The 13,499-nt window shown below is 44.1% G+C and overlaps 1 non-coding gene across 1 annotated transcript; it reads left to right on the top strand.

Annotated features, from left to right (window-relative positions):
* Positions 1-570: 570 nt before the first annotated feature.
* On the top strand, positions 571-654 carry trnat-ugu (transfer RNA threonine (anticodon UGU)). The gene has a single exon. It is a non-coding gene; the product is annotated as a tRNA-Thr (tRNA).
* The last annotated feature ends 12,845 nt before the right edge of the window (positions 655-13,499 follow it).

Raw genomic sequence — 13,499 nt, 5'->3', positions numbered from 1 at the left:
AATCGGCAGCCTGTGGGAGGAAGGGGGCAGAGAGGCAAGAGAGACACAGGAAAGATCAACTTGGAAACTATTGGCCCCGAATCTACTTTAAATCCCCCCACTGTATTTCAACCCATTTAATGTCAGATTCACAAATTGATGCATGTGAGCAATATAGGACATTTATCGCTGTCTCTGGCCTAAAATAACTGCTTTATTATTTGATCCCACCCGGTGTGTTTAGGCCCTGCCCTGAATATTTATCTCCGACCTAGAATCAGTTTGTAATCTGGAGGCAAGGTTTCTGCAGCCGGCGGGCAGGGAGCAGAGGCTGTGGCTGATCTGTGTCATGTGGGAGCAGAACACAATGTTTCTGCTGTTTATTTTCATTACCCTGCAGAATATTCCATACTGTTCTCAACATCTTACATACCGTTAAATATCGGAAGTTTTCTTTTATTGTAATGATCGCTGCGATTCTTCTGGACTTGCTGAATTTGCAGCAAATTAAATATCACGAAACCCTCATCGCCAACAATAAACAGGGTCAGCGATTTGAGAATTTAATATCTTGGCACCGACGTTGCAGCGGCTGCGATGGCCGAGTGGTTAAGGCGTTGGATTTGTAAATCCAATGGAGTTTCCACGCGCCGGTTTCGAGCCCTGCTCGCAGCGGGTTTTCTCATTCTGATAATTAATTACTTCGAATAAATTATTTTCTTCAATCTGCTCCCTCTGGGAGGATTTTGGAATTTTCAATGCCGGTTTTAAGGAAACTAAATGATTGCCGGGAGAACTGGAACACTTACTTCAAGAAGGTTTGCTGACCGAATTCCAAAAGTTTTCTGCAGATTGTCTGGAAGCTCCAGATAAGGAGGCCTCGACAGTCTCTGAGGTGCCTTCACATACACTCGGTGCTGTCCGGTAGCATCAGTCTGTGTAACCATGGGAGAGAGAGAATGGAAAGTCACTGGAAGGCTTGTTTCTGTCAGCAGCAATGGTACAAGAGCAGCCATTCTAAAGTGAAAAGCAGAACACATTCCAGTAGACAGGCCAGGAGACAGACAAACGGAGTGGAGATCTGGAAGACTGACCAGAAAAACAATAAGGAGGACACTTACACATAACTCATCTCTCCCTCTCCCGAATCAGAAGAATTGAACATTCTTAGTTTTGAGTTGCACAACTGAGGTTGTACAAGTCTCTCTCGGTAAAAGTTGTATTATTATGTCAATAAAACGATTTTTTTGAAAAGTTTGAAGCTTCATTTCCCGAGGAATTTTCTTGTATCATCGGGCTGCATTGGTTCCGAAGGCCGGCCCTGCTTTCACAGAGCTTGACTGTCGAGAGGTCCCGCAGGTCTAAATGTATCGACTGGTATCAAAGCACCTACTCAGATTGGCGCGTATGGGACATGTGGCCCAGGAAGAGCGGTGGCAGCAGAGCACCCTTAGCAGTTTAAGTGGCTGAAAGTGAATGTTAGATTTAGGAAATACCGCAGGAAAATTACAATGAAGTTGAAGGGGGTAATTAAAGCAGGGCTATTAATTGTGGAAGGAAGAAAAGTCTGCGTTATGTTTCGGTTTGGAGCCGAAGTTGCTGCGGCCAGAATGCAGAGCATTAATCACTATACGAGCACGGCACCACACATCAACAACTGGAGCTCTACAAAGTATCGCATGGCACTGCTTGGGAAACATGGATTTTTGGTGAAGAGTCCAAAATCAGCTCCGCCAGAAATACTGAAGCGGTGAAATTCGACCCAGGCCTCGCAGCGACTGGAGCCTTCATCCAGAATGGGAACTGGTGCAGACACAGTTACATTTAAAAGAATTGTAGCCTTTTCACACGAGAAGAAACTCACCCCTGGAGATTCATTAAAGAAAGGCCACGCTGGGAATCGAACCCAGGATCTCCTCTTCAATTAGACAGACGCTTTGACCAGCTAAGACACGGGGTAGACTGCTGACACAACTTCTCGCCACCACTCACTGATGTCTATCAGTTTCACGGTCACTGTCTTCTGGACTCTCAGGCCGTTTCTTATTTCTCCAGCTCTCTTGTCCATTTCGCCATGTGTCCCATTGCTGTCTGTCTCTCCCGCTTAATTTATCTCAGTGTCAATCTGTGAGGTGATTCTGAATGTTTGTGTCTTATATGAAATAAATGGGGGGATCAGACAACTCTTCCTCTGACACTGGGGAACAAATAAGCCAACAGTTATAACACGATTTTGTTTATTGTGCTGCAGCAAATACAATATTCCATCTTAAAAGTTTCAGTTTCAAATCTGTGCAAAAGAAACGTTGACTCCAACGTGTTTCCAATAGGCTGCCTTTTAATCTGACGTCACAAATGCCACCATTGCACCTCAAGGTGATTCATAACTAATAAACAGAGAAGTCAAGCACTGAAAGGGTATTTGTAGAAAGGGTTGTGAGACTGTGGAATGCATTGGCCGAGCAAGCAGCAGATTTAAAACAAGATTTAAAAACCGGCAGCCTGTGGGAGGAAGGCGGCAGAGAGGCAAGCGAGACACAGGAAAGATCAACTTGGAAACTATTGGCCTCGAATCTACTGTAAATACCCCCACTGTATTTAAACCCATTTAATGTCAGATTCACACATTGATGCATGTGAGCAATATAGGACATTTATCGCTGCCTCTGGTCTAAAATAAATGCTTTATTATTTGATCCCACCCGCTGTGTTTAGGCTCTACCCTGAATATTGATCTCCGACCTAGAATCAGTTTGTAATCTGGAGACAATGTTTCTGCAGCCGGCGGGCAGGGAGCAGAGGCTGTGGCTGATCTGTGTCATGTGGGAGCAGAAGTACGACGCCAACGTTAAAAAGGGGCTCACGAGGGACCTTTCGCAAATTTCAATCTACAATCCCTCAAGCGAGATTCATACCCATTCACTGAAGTGTCACTCTGTCTGGAATACAGACCGAATCAACTGATTATCAAATGTATATTCAAATAGGTTTGTCATGTATTGTCCATTGCATTTTAACTGATTTAGGTAAGCAGAGTATTGGAGACAGCAGTTTTGCATTCCCAATACCAATGCTCTGTCACGCGTGCCCGCAGTTGCATTTCCATTCCAAACCGTCTTTTTACTGTCAATGATTTGCCCGGAATGTGCTTGGAGAAGTGTTAGAATCGCAGTACAGCCCTTCTCAATGTCGCTTCCTCTAAATTTCCGCTGATGATTTTCACCAGTGTAAGATTCATCAGCTTGAGCTACTGTTTAATTTGTTCTCGGCATTAACTGTGCTGATCCTTTAACTTGTCCCACTGCACGTCATCTCCAAATTTGTCGATTGTACCTCGAGGGCACTTTTCGTACGTAAATCTGCAACATCTGCCAGAGAACGATTCAGGTTCAGCTGTTCCAAAACAATGAGTCGGTCATATTACCTACACGCTACAGATGTAAACCTCTGCGCTCCTCTGCTTCAATGATATCTTGTTACGCAGCGATGGGCAGTTTACGCTCTCTGAGGTTGCAATTGCTGCTTTCCACCAGCAGAGGGCGCTTGGAGAGAGCGGGGCCGGACAGGCGGCCTGAATGTTGCTGCTGTCGCGGCCACACTCACTCTGGGAGCTGGGGAACAGCAAACAAACTCATGGGTTTGTTACCGCATCTGAAATGCAGCTCCTAACTGTTGCTATTGACCGAGGCATCGTTGCAGGATCCTGTAATGATCTCTCACACTGTCGGTATCTCTGTAGAGTTTAATTGTGTGCAGAACTCTTGTCCATTTCGCCATGTGTCTCATTGCTATCTGTATCTACCGCTTTGTTTATATCTGTGTCAATCTGTGAGGTGATTCTGAATGATTACCCTGTGTTTGTGTCTTACATGAAATAAATGAGGAGATCAGACCATCCTTCCTCTGACACTGGGGAGCTAATGAGCCAGCCTTTATAACAAGATATGTTTTATTGTGATGCAGCAAATACAATAGTCCATCTTGGAAGATTCCGGTTCAATTCTGTGCAAAAGAAACTGTGACCCCAACGTGTTTCCAAATCGCCGCCTTTTAATTTGACGTCAGAAACGCCACCATTGCACCTCAAGGTGCTTCATAACTAATAAACAGAGAAGTCAAGCAGTGAAAGGGTATTTGTAAAAAGGCTTGTGGGACTGTGGAATTCTCTGGCCCAGAGAAGCAGAAATAAAACAAGGTTTAAAAACCGTCAGCGTGTGGGAGGAAGGGGAGAGTGAAATAACGAGCCACAGGTAAGATCACCTTAGAAACCATTGGCTCAGAATCTGCTTTAAATCCCCCTACTGTATTGAAACACATTTAATGTCATATTCACACATTGATGCATTGAGATTTAACGCTGTCTCTGATCTAAAATATCTGCTTTATGTATGTGAAATTCTCATTGCCGAGATTAAACAATCAGTGCAAGGTTAGTGGTTCTTTGGTCTAGGGGTGTGGTTGTCATTTTGGGAATTCACATCAATTAAAATGCAAGAGGTACCGGGTCCAAATCCTGGACGCGCCCCAACATTTTAATAGAACCACTTTCCTCGGCCTGGAGACATTCCACAAATCTTCAAATAATAACTGCCAGAAAAACAGCTTGTGTTCAGTACATCGCAATAAAACGGCAATTTTATTCTTTAAAGCAGGAATTCCGTCCCAGAAGTGCTGAAACTGTGAGGTCAATGTGTAAGTCCGTTTGTTTCCAGAAGCCTGCTCCATATTTTCCACATTGTCAATCTGGGAGCTCGGCAGGACATGCGGTAAAGGGGACTTTATTAAAGGTTGTTTCTACCATTTGGAAACAGAAATACTGAACTAACGAGCCACAGGTAAGATCACCTTAGAAACCATTGGCTCCGAATCTGCTTTAAATCCCCCTACTGTATTTTGTATCAGTCTTTACAGTAGAGGACACTAAAAATATCCCAACACTGGACAAACAGGGGGCAATGGGGGGGGGGAGGAGCTAAACACGATTAAAATCACTAAGGAGATGGTACTCAGTAAAATAATGGGACTTAAGGCGGATAAATCCCCCGGACCTGATGGCCTACATCCTAGGGTCTTGAGAGAAGTGGCGGTAGGGATTGTGGATGTATCGGTGATTATTTTCCAGATCTCCCTGGACTCAGGAAAGGTCCCAGCAGATTAGAAAACTGCTAATGTAACACCCTTATTTAAGAAGGGAAGTAGACAAAAAGCTGGAATCTATAGACCAGTTAGCCTAACATCTGTGGTTGGCAACATTTTGGAGTCCATTATTAAGGAAAGAGTAACAGAGCATTTGCATAAACATAATTTAATAGGACAGAGTCAGCATGGTTTTACGAAGCGGAAGTCATGTTTGAGCAATTTGCTCGAATTCTTTGAGGATGTAACATACAGGGTGGATAAAGGGGAACCAGTGGATGTAGTGTATTTGGACTTCCAAAAGGCACTTGACAAGGTTCCACACAAAAGATTACTGATCAAGATAAAAAAATCACGGGGTTGGGGGTAATATACTGGCATGGGTGGAAGATTTGCTATCTAACAGAAAACAAAGAGTTGGTATAAATGGTTCGTTCTCGGGCTCGCAATCAGTAACTAGTGGTGTTCCGCAGGGGTCAGTGCTGGGACCCCAACTCTTTACAATCTATATTAACGATTTGGAGGAAGGGACCGAGTGCAACATATCCAAGTTTGCCGACGATACAAAGATGAGAGGGAAAGCATTGAGTGAGGAGGGCATAAAAAACCTGCAAAAGGACGTAGACAGGCTAAGTGAGTTGGCAGAGATTTGGCAGATGCAACATAATGTTGGAAACTGTGAGGTTATGCACTTTGGCCGAAAAAATCAAAGAGCAAGTTATTATCTAAATGGAGAGAAACTGCAAAGTGCTACAGTACAAAGGGATCTGGGGGTCCTGGTGCATGAAACACAAAAAGTTAGTATGCAGGTGCAGCAGGTGATCAGGAAGGCCAATGAAATCTTGGCTTTTATTGCAAGGGGGATGGAGTAAAAAACAGGGAAGTCTTGCTGCAGTTACACAGGGTATTGGTGAGGCCACACCTGGAATACTGCGTGCAGTTTTGGTTTCCATATTTAAGAAAAGATATACTTGCTCTCGAGGCGGTTCAGAGAAGGTTCACTCGGTTGATTCCAGAGATGAGGAGGTTGATGTATGAGGAAAGGTTGAGTAGGTTGGGACTCTACTCATTGGAGTTCAGAAGAATGAGAGGCGATCTTATCGAAACATATAAGATTGTGAGGGGACTTGATCGGGTGGATGCGGTGAGGATGTTTCCACTGATGGGTGCGACTAGATCTAGGGGGCATAATCTTAGAATAAGTTGCTGCCCTTTCAAAACTGAGATGAGGAGAAACTTCTTCACTCAGAGGGTAGTAAATCTATGGAATTTGCTATCCCAGAGAGCTGTGGAAGCTGCAACATTAAATAAATTTAAAATGGAGATAGACATTTTCCTAGCAGATAAGGGAATTAGGGGTTACGGGGAGAGGGCAGGGAAGTGGACGTGAGTCTACATTCAGGTCAGCCATGACTCTATTGAATGGCAGAGCAGGCCCGAGGGTCCGTATGGCCTACTCCTGCTCCTATTTCTTATGTATTGAAACACATTTAATGTCATATTCACACACTGATGCATTAGAGCAATGAGATTTAACGCTGTATTTGACCTAAAATATCTGCTTTATGTATGTGAAATTCTCATTGCCGAGATTAAACAATCAGTGCCAGGCCTGCTTTTAACATGGTAAGTGGTGAATTAAATAAAATTAAAACTTTTTTCCACAGGTTTATTATTTTTAAATACTTAAATGAAAGGTAAGTTTATTTTAAGCCGCGTTAAAAACAGTAATTATTTTTTTCAAAATTTAATTTTTTTTTAAAATAGTTATTTTATGTAATTTATAGTTATTTTAAAATTGTGATGTTTTCTAAAAAAATGTTGAAGTTTTAGTTAGGTTTTCGGGCAGATCTCTATTCATTGATTTGACAGGTCTTCCTGTCAAATCTGATAATAAAGATTCCGTGCTACGATTGGCTCTCCATTGCCCACGTGATCCCAGGGGACTCTTCGAACTAATGGCGCCACTGGGACATGCAAGCACTGCGCGCCAGCAGCTGGAGCAGGCCCAGAATCAGAATCCCACGCGGGCCCACAGCACAACGGCAGGCGCGCTAGGTAACTGCAGGTCGGGGGCTTCCACGCACGGGAAGCCTCCGACCCGAATTTCTGGCCCATAGTAGGCCCAGAGATTCGGGTCCCAACGCGTGAGTATGCACGGGGTACTCACGCGTAGATCCGATGGAAGGGCCGATATCTTGCATGCACCGCGCATGCGCGGGAAACCGGCACTTCCGATCCTCTGAACGAAGTGGTTCAGAGGTGGAACGCGCGCGCAGGGGAGGCGGCGCGTGCGCTTTGAACATAGTTTTTTTTTACAGGTTTTCACGCAAGGGTAAGCCTGTAGGATTTACACATTTGAAAAGCAGGCGTAAGGCCTGCTTTTTAAACGTAAGTGGTCAATTAATTGAAATGAAAACATTTTTTCCAGAGGTTTATTATTTTTAAATACTTTAAAGTAAGGTAAGTTTATTTTTAGCCCCGTTTTTTTCTAAAATTATTTTTTTCAAAAATTTAAATTATTTTTAAAATAGCTATTTAATGTAATTTAAAGTTTATTTAAAAAGTGTGATGATTTGTTAAAATGTATTTGAAGGTTAACTACTGTTTTGGGGACCGGAGTATTCATAAGTTTGACAGGTCTTTCTGTCAATCTTATGAATGGGCTTTTCCCTCCTCGGATTGGCTGCCCATGGCTCACGTTATCCAAGGGGACGCATCGCACTAACTATGCCGCTGGAACACGCAAGCACAGCGCGCCGGGAGCTGGACCGGGCCACAGAGAGGAAATCCACGGAGCCCTAAAGCTCAACTGCCGGCGCGCAAGGTAAGTGTAGGTCGGGGGTTTGCACCCACGGGAAGCCCCCGGCCCGAATTTCTGGGACACATAAAGACAAACAATTACAGTACTTTTAGCAATCAATCACCTGTGATGGATGTAAGTATATTTGTGTATGTCCATGTTAGATACAAATGTATTTGTGAGTTGCTATTGTGTTAGATGTAAATGCTTTTGCACCTCTGTTCATTACAAATATATTTAGACATATCTGTATTATTTATTAATGTATTGGGTGGGGGAATCAGTGTAAGTTATAAATCTATTTCTCAGCGCTACAATTGTCCAGGCCGGCCCCTTTCTACAGTCTTATTGCCCCCACGTGGGAGACGGCAGACCACCTGTTACATTCGGATTCAACTTTTGCTTTTATTGATAATTAGAAAATGTGAGGTTTAGAAAGTAATAACTCTGCATCCATCAGCCTCTCTGATACCTCTTTACCGTCCCTTATTCTGTCTGATAGGTCCTGAGTGCACCCTAACCGCTCTAGAACCCCCTGAGCATCTCTTACCCTGTTTGGTAATTCCGCAGTGTCCTTTAGAATGTCTGGTACATCCGGAGCGTCCCTTGCCCTGTCTGGTACATCAAGAGCGTCCCTTGCCCTCTCTGGTACATCGGGAGCGTCCCTTAATCTGTATGATACATCCGGAGCGTCCTTTACCCTGGCTGGTACATCCGGAACGTCCCTTACCCTATCTGATACATCCGGAGCGTCCCTTACACTGTCTGTTACATCAGGAGCATGCCTTACACTGTCTGATCTATCCGGAGCGTCCTTACTCTGTGTGATACATTCGCAGAGTCCTTTACCCTGTTTGGTACATCCGGAGCGTCCCTTACACTGTCTGGTAAATCTGGAGAGTCCCTTAAACTGTCTGGCACATTTGGAGCGTCCCTTACCCTGTCTGTTACATCCGTAGCGTCCCTTACCCAGTCTGTTACATCCGGAGCGTCCCTTCCTCTCTTTGTTCCCTACTGAGCGTGCATTATGCATTTTGATAACCAGTTTGCAAAAATTGCATATTTCACATTTCACGCTTCATCCGCAGCCATGTACTGCTTCCCATCGCTCACGCTCCTCAACTGTCTAGGGAAAAGCGCCAACTACCAGCTAAAAAAAAAAACAGTTCTTCAGTTAATCTCCCCAGTTCACTTCATTCCCCAAGGAATTTACTTGTAAAATCGGGCTGCTTTGGTTCCAAAGGCCGAACCTGCATTCCTGCAGCTTGTCTGTCGAGCGGTCCCTCAGGTCTAAAGGTATCGACTTGAGTTTGGGGCGAATGGGACATGTGCCCCAGGAATAGCGGTGGGTGCAAAGCACACTTAGCGGTACGAGTAGGTGAAAGTGAATGTTAGATTAAGGTAATACCACAGGAAAGTTACAACGAAATTGAAGGAGGAAAGTAAAGGAGGGCTATTGATTGTGGAAGGAAGAAAAACCTGTATTATGACTCGGATTCGAAGCGAAGTTGCTGCGGCCACAACGCAGAGTACGAACAACTATACGATCACGGTGCCACATATCAGCAACTGTTTGCGGTTTCCTGCCCCATTGCAAAATGAGCCTGAATTTGATGTTAACTCTGTGTATCGTCATCATACCAGTTCCAGTCCTAACCTCATCTTTCTGCAGATTTATTAAAATCTATTTGATGGAAACTCTCTAACATATAATAAAATCGCCCATTTAAACGCTGTGAGTTAAAACAGGCGTTTTAATGTTGAGGGAAATATTTACAGAAACAGAACAACTCCTGCAGCAATAGAAATCGAGTCAGTGCCCAGCTCTGCTGTTCGGGGCAATCCTCGCCACCTCGTGTTTCATTTTCACATCGATGGGAAAACTGAGAGCGAACTCCAATCTACACGGGCTCTACACTGGTTAAGAGACAGACAACAAAGAGTAGGGATAAACGGGTCTTTTTCAGGATGGCAGGCTGTAACTAGTGTGGTCACTCAATGGTCGTGCTTGGGCCCCAGCTATTCACAATCTATATCAATGATTTAGATGAGGGGACTAAATGTAACATTTCCAAATTTGCTCAAGATACAATGCTAGGTGGCAGTGTCAGTTGTGAAGAGGATGTGAAGAGGCTTCAAGGGAATCTGGACAGGCTCAGTGACTGGGCGAGAACATGGCAGATGGAATATGACGTGGATAAATGTGAAGTTATCCACTTTGGTAGAAAAAACAGGAAGGCAGAGTATTTCCTGAATGGTGAAAAATTGGGGAATGCAGATGCTCAAAGGGACATGGGTGTCCTTGTATATGAGTCACTGAAAGTGAATGCGTAGGTGCAGCAAGCCATTCGGTTGGCAAATGGTATGCTGGCCTTCATTACAAGAGGATTTGTGTATAGGAGTAAAGAAGTCTTACTCCAAGTATATAGGGCATTGGTGAGGCCACACCTGGAGTACTGTGTACAATTTTGGTCTCCTTTCCGAAGGAAGGATATACTTGCCATAGAGGGGGTGCAACGAAGGTTCACGAGATTGATTACTGGGATAGCGGGACTGTCCTATGAGAAGAGATTGAGTAAACTAGACCTCTATTCTCTTGAATTCAGAAGAATGAGAGGGGATCTCATTGAAGCATACAGAATTATTTCAGAGCTTGATAAAGTGGATGCTGGGTGGATGATTCCCTAGGCTGGGGAGTCTAGAACCAGTGGCCACCGTCTCAGGATAAAGGATAGGCCATTCAGGACTGAGATGAGAAGACACTTCTTCACACAGAGGGTGGTGAATATTTGGAATTCTCTACCCCAGAGGGCTGTGGAGGCTCAGTCATTGGGTATATTCAAAATAGAAGTCGATAGATTTCTGACGAGTAAGGGCATCAAGGGATATGGTGATAGGGCCGGTGAATGGAGTTGAGGCAGAACATCAGCCCTGATCTCATTGAATGGCTGAGCAGGCTCGAAGGGCCGAATGGCCTACTCCTGCTCCAATTTCTTATGTTCTTATGTTCTTACACCGTTTGAAATATTAACTGAAAAAGCAAATGACGAGGGAGCTGGCAGAAAGGGTTAACTTTATCCTTTGGAAATGAATTTAATTTCAAACTTTTATCGATCTTAGACCAGCGCAGTTTACTCATTCGCACCAAGTCTGTACATTTTATTTCTGTAAAACTTTATTCCTGCTGCCGCTCTTCATAAAGAACACAGGGCCTTGCGCCACGGGCATTCAAAGAAATTTCAACTCTTTCCATGTATCCTATATTTGTTTCAATTACACATTTCAACAGAACTCTTAAGATTAAGACAGAACACTTCCGATCTAACTGCACCATAACAGCGGGCCAATAGTTCACAGTCAAACCCCCATTGGCAGCTTGGTAGCGCTGCCCGTCGCTCACGCACTGCAAGAGTTTTCGGAAAAGTGCCAACCAGCATCAAGACAAAACCCAGTTCTTCAGTTAACAAGATATCACAAGATTCTCCAATGAAATTTCGTGAACAATTCGGCCGCTGTTCTTCTAAAGGCCAGTCATGCTTTTGCAGCGCTTATCTGTCAAGCGGTCAAACAGATCTAAATGTATCGACTGGTTGTACACTGGTGCAAATGGAGCATGTGCCCCAATGAACAGCGGTGGTAGCAGAGAGAACTTAACCACGTAAGCACATGAAGTGAATGTTAGATTAAGGTAATACGGCAGGCAAGTGACAATGAAATGGAAGGAGTGAAGTAAAGAATTGCTACTGATTGTGGAAGAAGAAAAAGCTGGGAGAAGAGGCGGGTTTGAATTATGGAGTATCAGGCTCAGGCATGTGAGAGTGCGGGGTTTTAAATGAGTAAATAGGTTTTCACCTCCAAAAAAACATCTTTTTTCATGTGGTAAGATTTGATTTATCAGTCTGTTCCATTAGCAGGTGCCGCAGAGGACGGCAGATATAAAGCGAGCTGTGATGTGATTTAAATTTGAACCGAGGTTACTGCGGCCACAATGCAGGGCACTAACCATGATATGATCACAGCACCACACGTCAGCTTCGCGTATTTTTTCTGTCCACAGCATAGTTGCACACGGCACGGATATTTTTGCTGTTAAATATGAATAAAATGTGCCGTATGTTTGCAGCGGTTGAGGTTTCTGTCCTGTTACTGTCATAGGAGCAGAGAAATAGGAGGAGGCCATTTAGGACCTCGAGCCTGCTCCGCTATTCAATTAGATCATGGCAGATCTGTATCTTAACTCCATCTACCTGCGATGATTCCATAATCCTTCACATCCTCGCCGCACATAAATTTATCGATCTCATTTTGAAATTGTCAATTGACCCCAGCCTGACCAGTTGTTTTGGGAATAGAATTCCAGATTTCCACTGCCCTCTGTGTGAAGAAGAGATTCCTTACATCATCCCTGAACGGGGGAGCTCTAACTTTACTGCTTCGCCCCATTGTGCTGGACCCTCCTACCAGAGGAAATAGATTCCCTCTCTCTTGCACCTATGTGTTTGCAGTTCTGACCGAAGTCCACACTCCAGAACATTAACTGTCCTTCTGATCCTGTCCCTCTAATTTGGATTTTGAGCCCATGCCTCTTTCCCTGATAATTCTTTGCGCCCTGCCCCTGCAATTTGATTTGTTGTAGATCACTGGCAGCAGGCGGCAGAAGCGACAGGAGCTGGTGGGGGGTTGAAAATCTTCATGTGTCACAAAGTCAGAATGTGTGAAGCGGTGTTTCAGAATATGACTATATATAGAATAAAATCTAAATGTTTAAGACACAACTGGATTTCAGGAACCCGTCTCACTCCAGATCATAAGGCCTCCTGTTGCTACTTTTACATCACATGTATGTCTCAATAAATGGAATCCCCTCATAATAAACACTCTCACCTTTCACAGTTTAGCGGACGAGATTCTCGGAGCGATGTGTGTGACCCTCTCATTTATGCGTTTGTACAAATTTCGGGAAAAGACGGAGTTGGAAATAATTTACAGGGAAATCATTTAAACTTATCTTCAAGGCTCGCGTCACCCACAGAGAAGCACAAACTCACGGATTCAGAGCTGTAATATACAGTAGGCTCCATGGCGCATTGGATAGCGCCTTGGACGTCTAGTTAATTATTGGAATAAAACATTCAAAAGTGGTGGGTTAAAGTCGTTGTTTAGTCAGGTTTTTGGTGACGACATTTTGCAGCAACACCACAACTCGTTCACTGATGTCCTTCAAGAGATTCGCGTGCAAAGTTAAAGTACATGGGATTGGGGGTAATGTACTGACTTGGATAGAGAACTGGTTGGCAGACAGTAAGCAAAGATTTGGAAAAACCGGGTCTTTTTCCGTGTGGCAGGCAATGACTAGTTGGGTACTGCAGGGATCGGTGCTAGGACCCCAGCTATTCACAATATATATTAATGATCTAGATGAGTGAACTAGATGTAATATCTCCAAGTTTGCAGACGACACAAAGCAAGGTGGGCAATTGTGTTCTGAGGAGGATGCAGAGAAACTCCAGTATGATTTGGACAGGTTGGGTGATTGGGCAGATGCATGGCAGCTGCAGTATAATGTGGATAAATGCGAGGT

This window comes from Somniosus microcephalus, unplaced genomic scaffold (assembly GCF_052327205.1).
Source record: "Somniosus microcephalus isolate GS21.2 unplaced genomic scaffold, FLI_Smic_1.0 unresolved_chr1, whole genome shotgun sequence".
Taxonomy (NCBI): Eukaryota; Metazoa; Chordata; class Chondrichthyes; order Squaliformes; family Somniosidae; genus Somniosus; species Somniosus microcephalus.
Note: the sequence above shows the minus strand (reverse complement) of the source record. Positions and strands in the feature narration are given on the sequence as shown.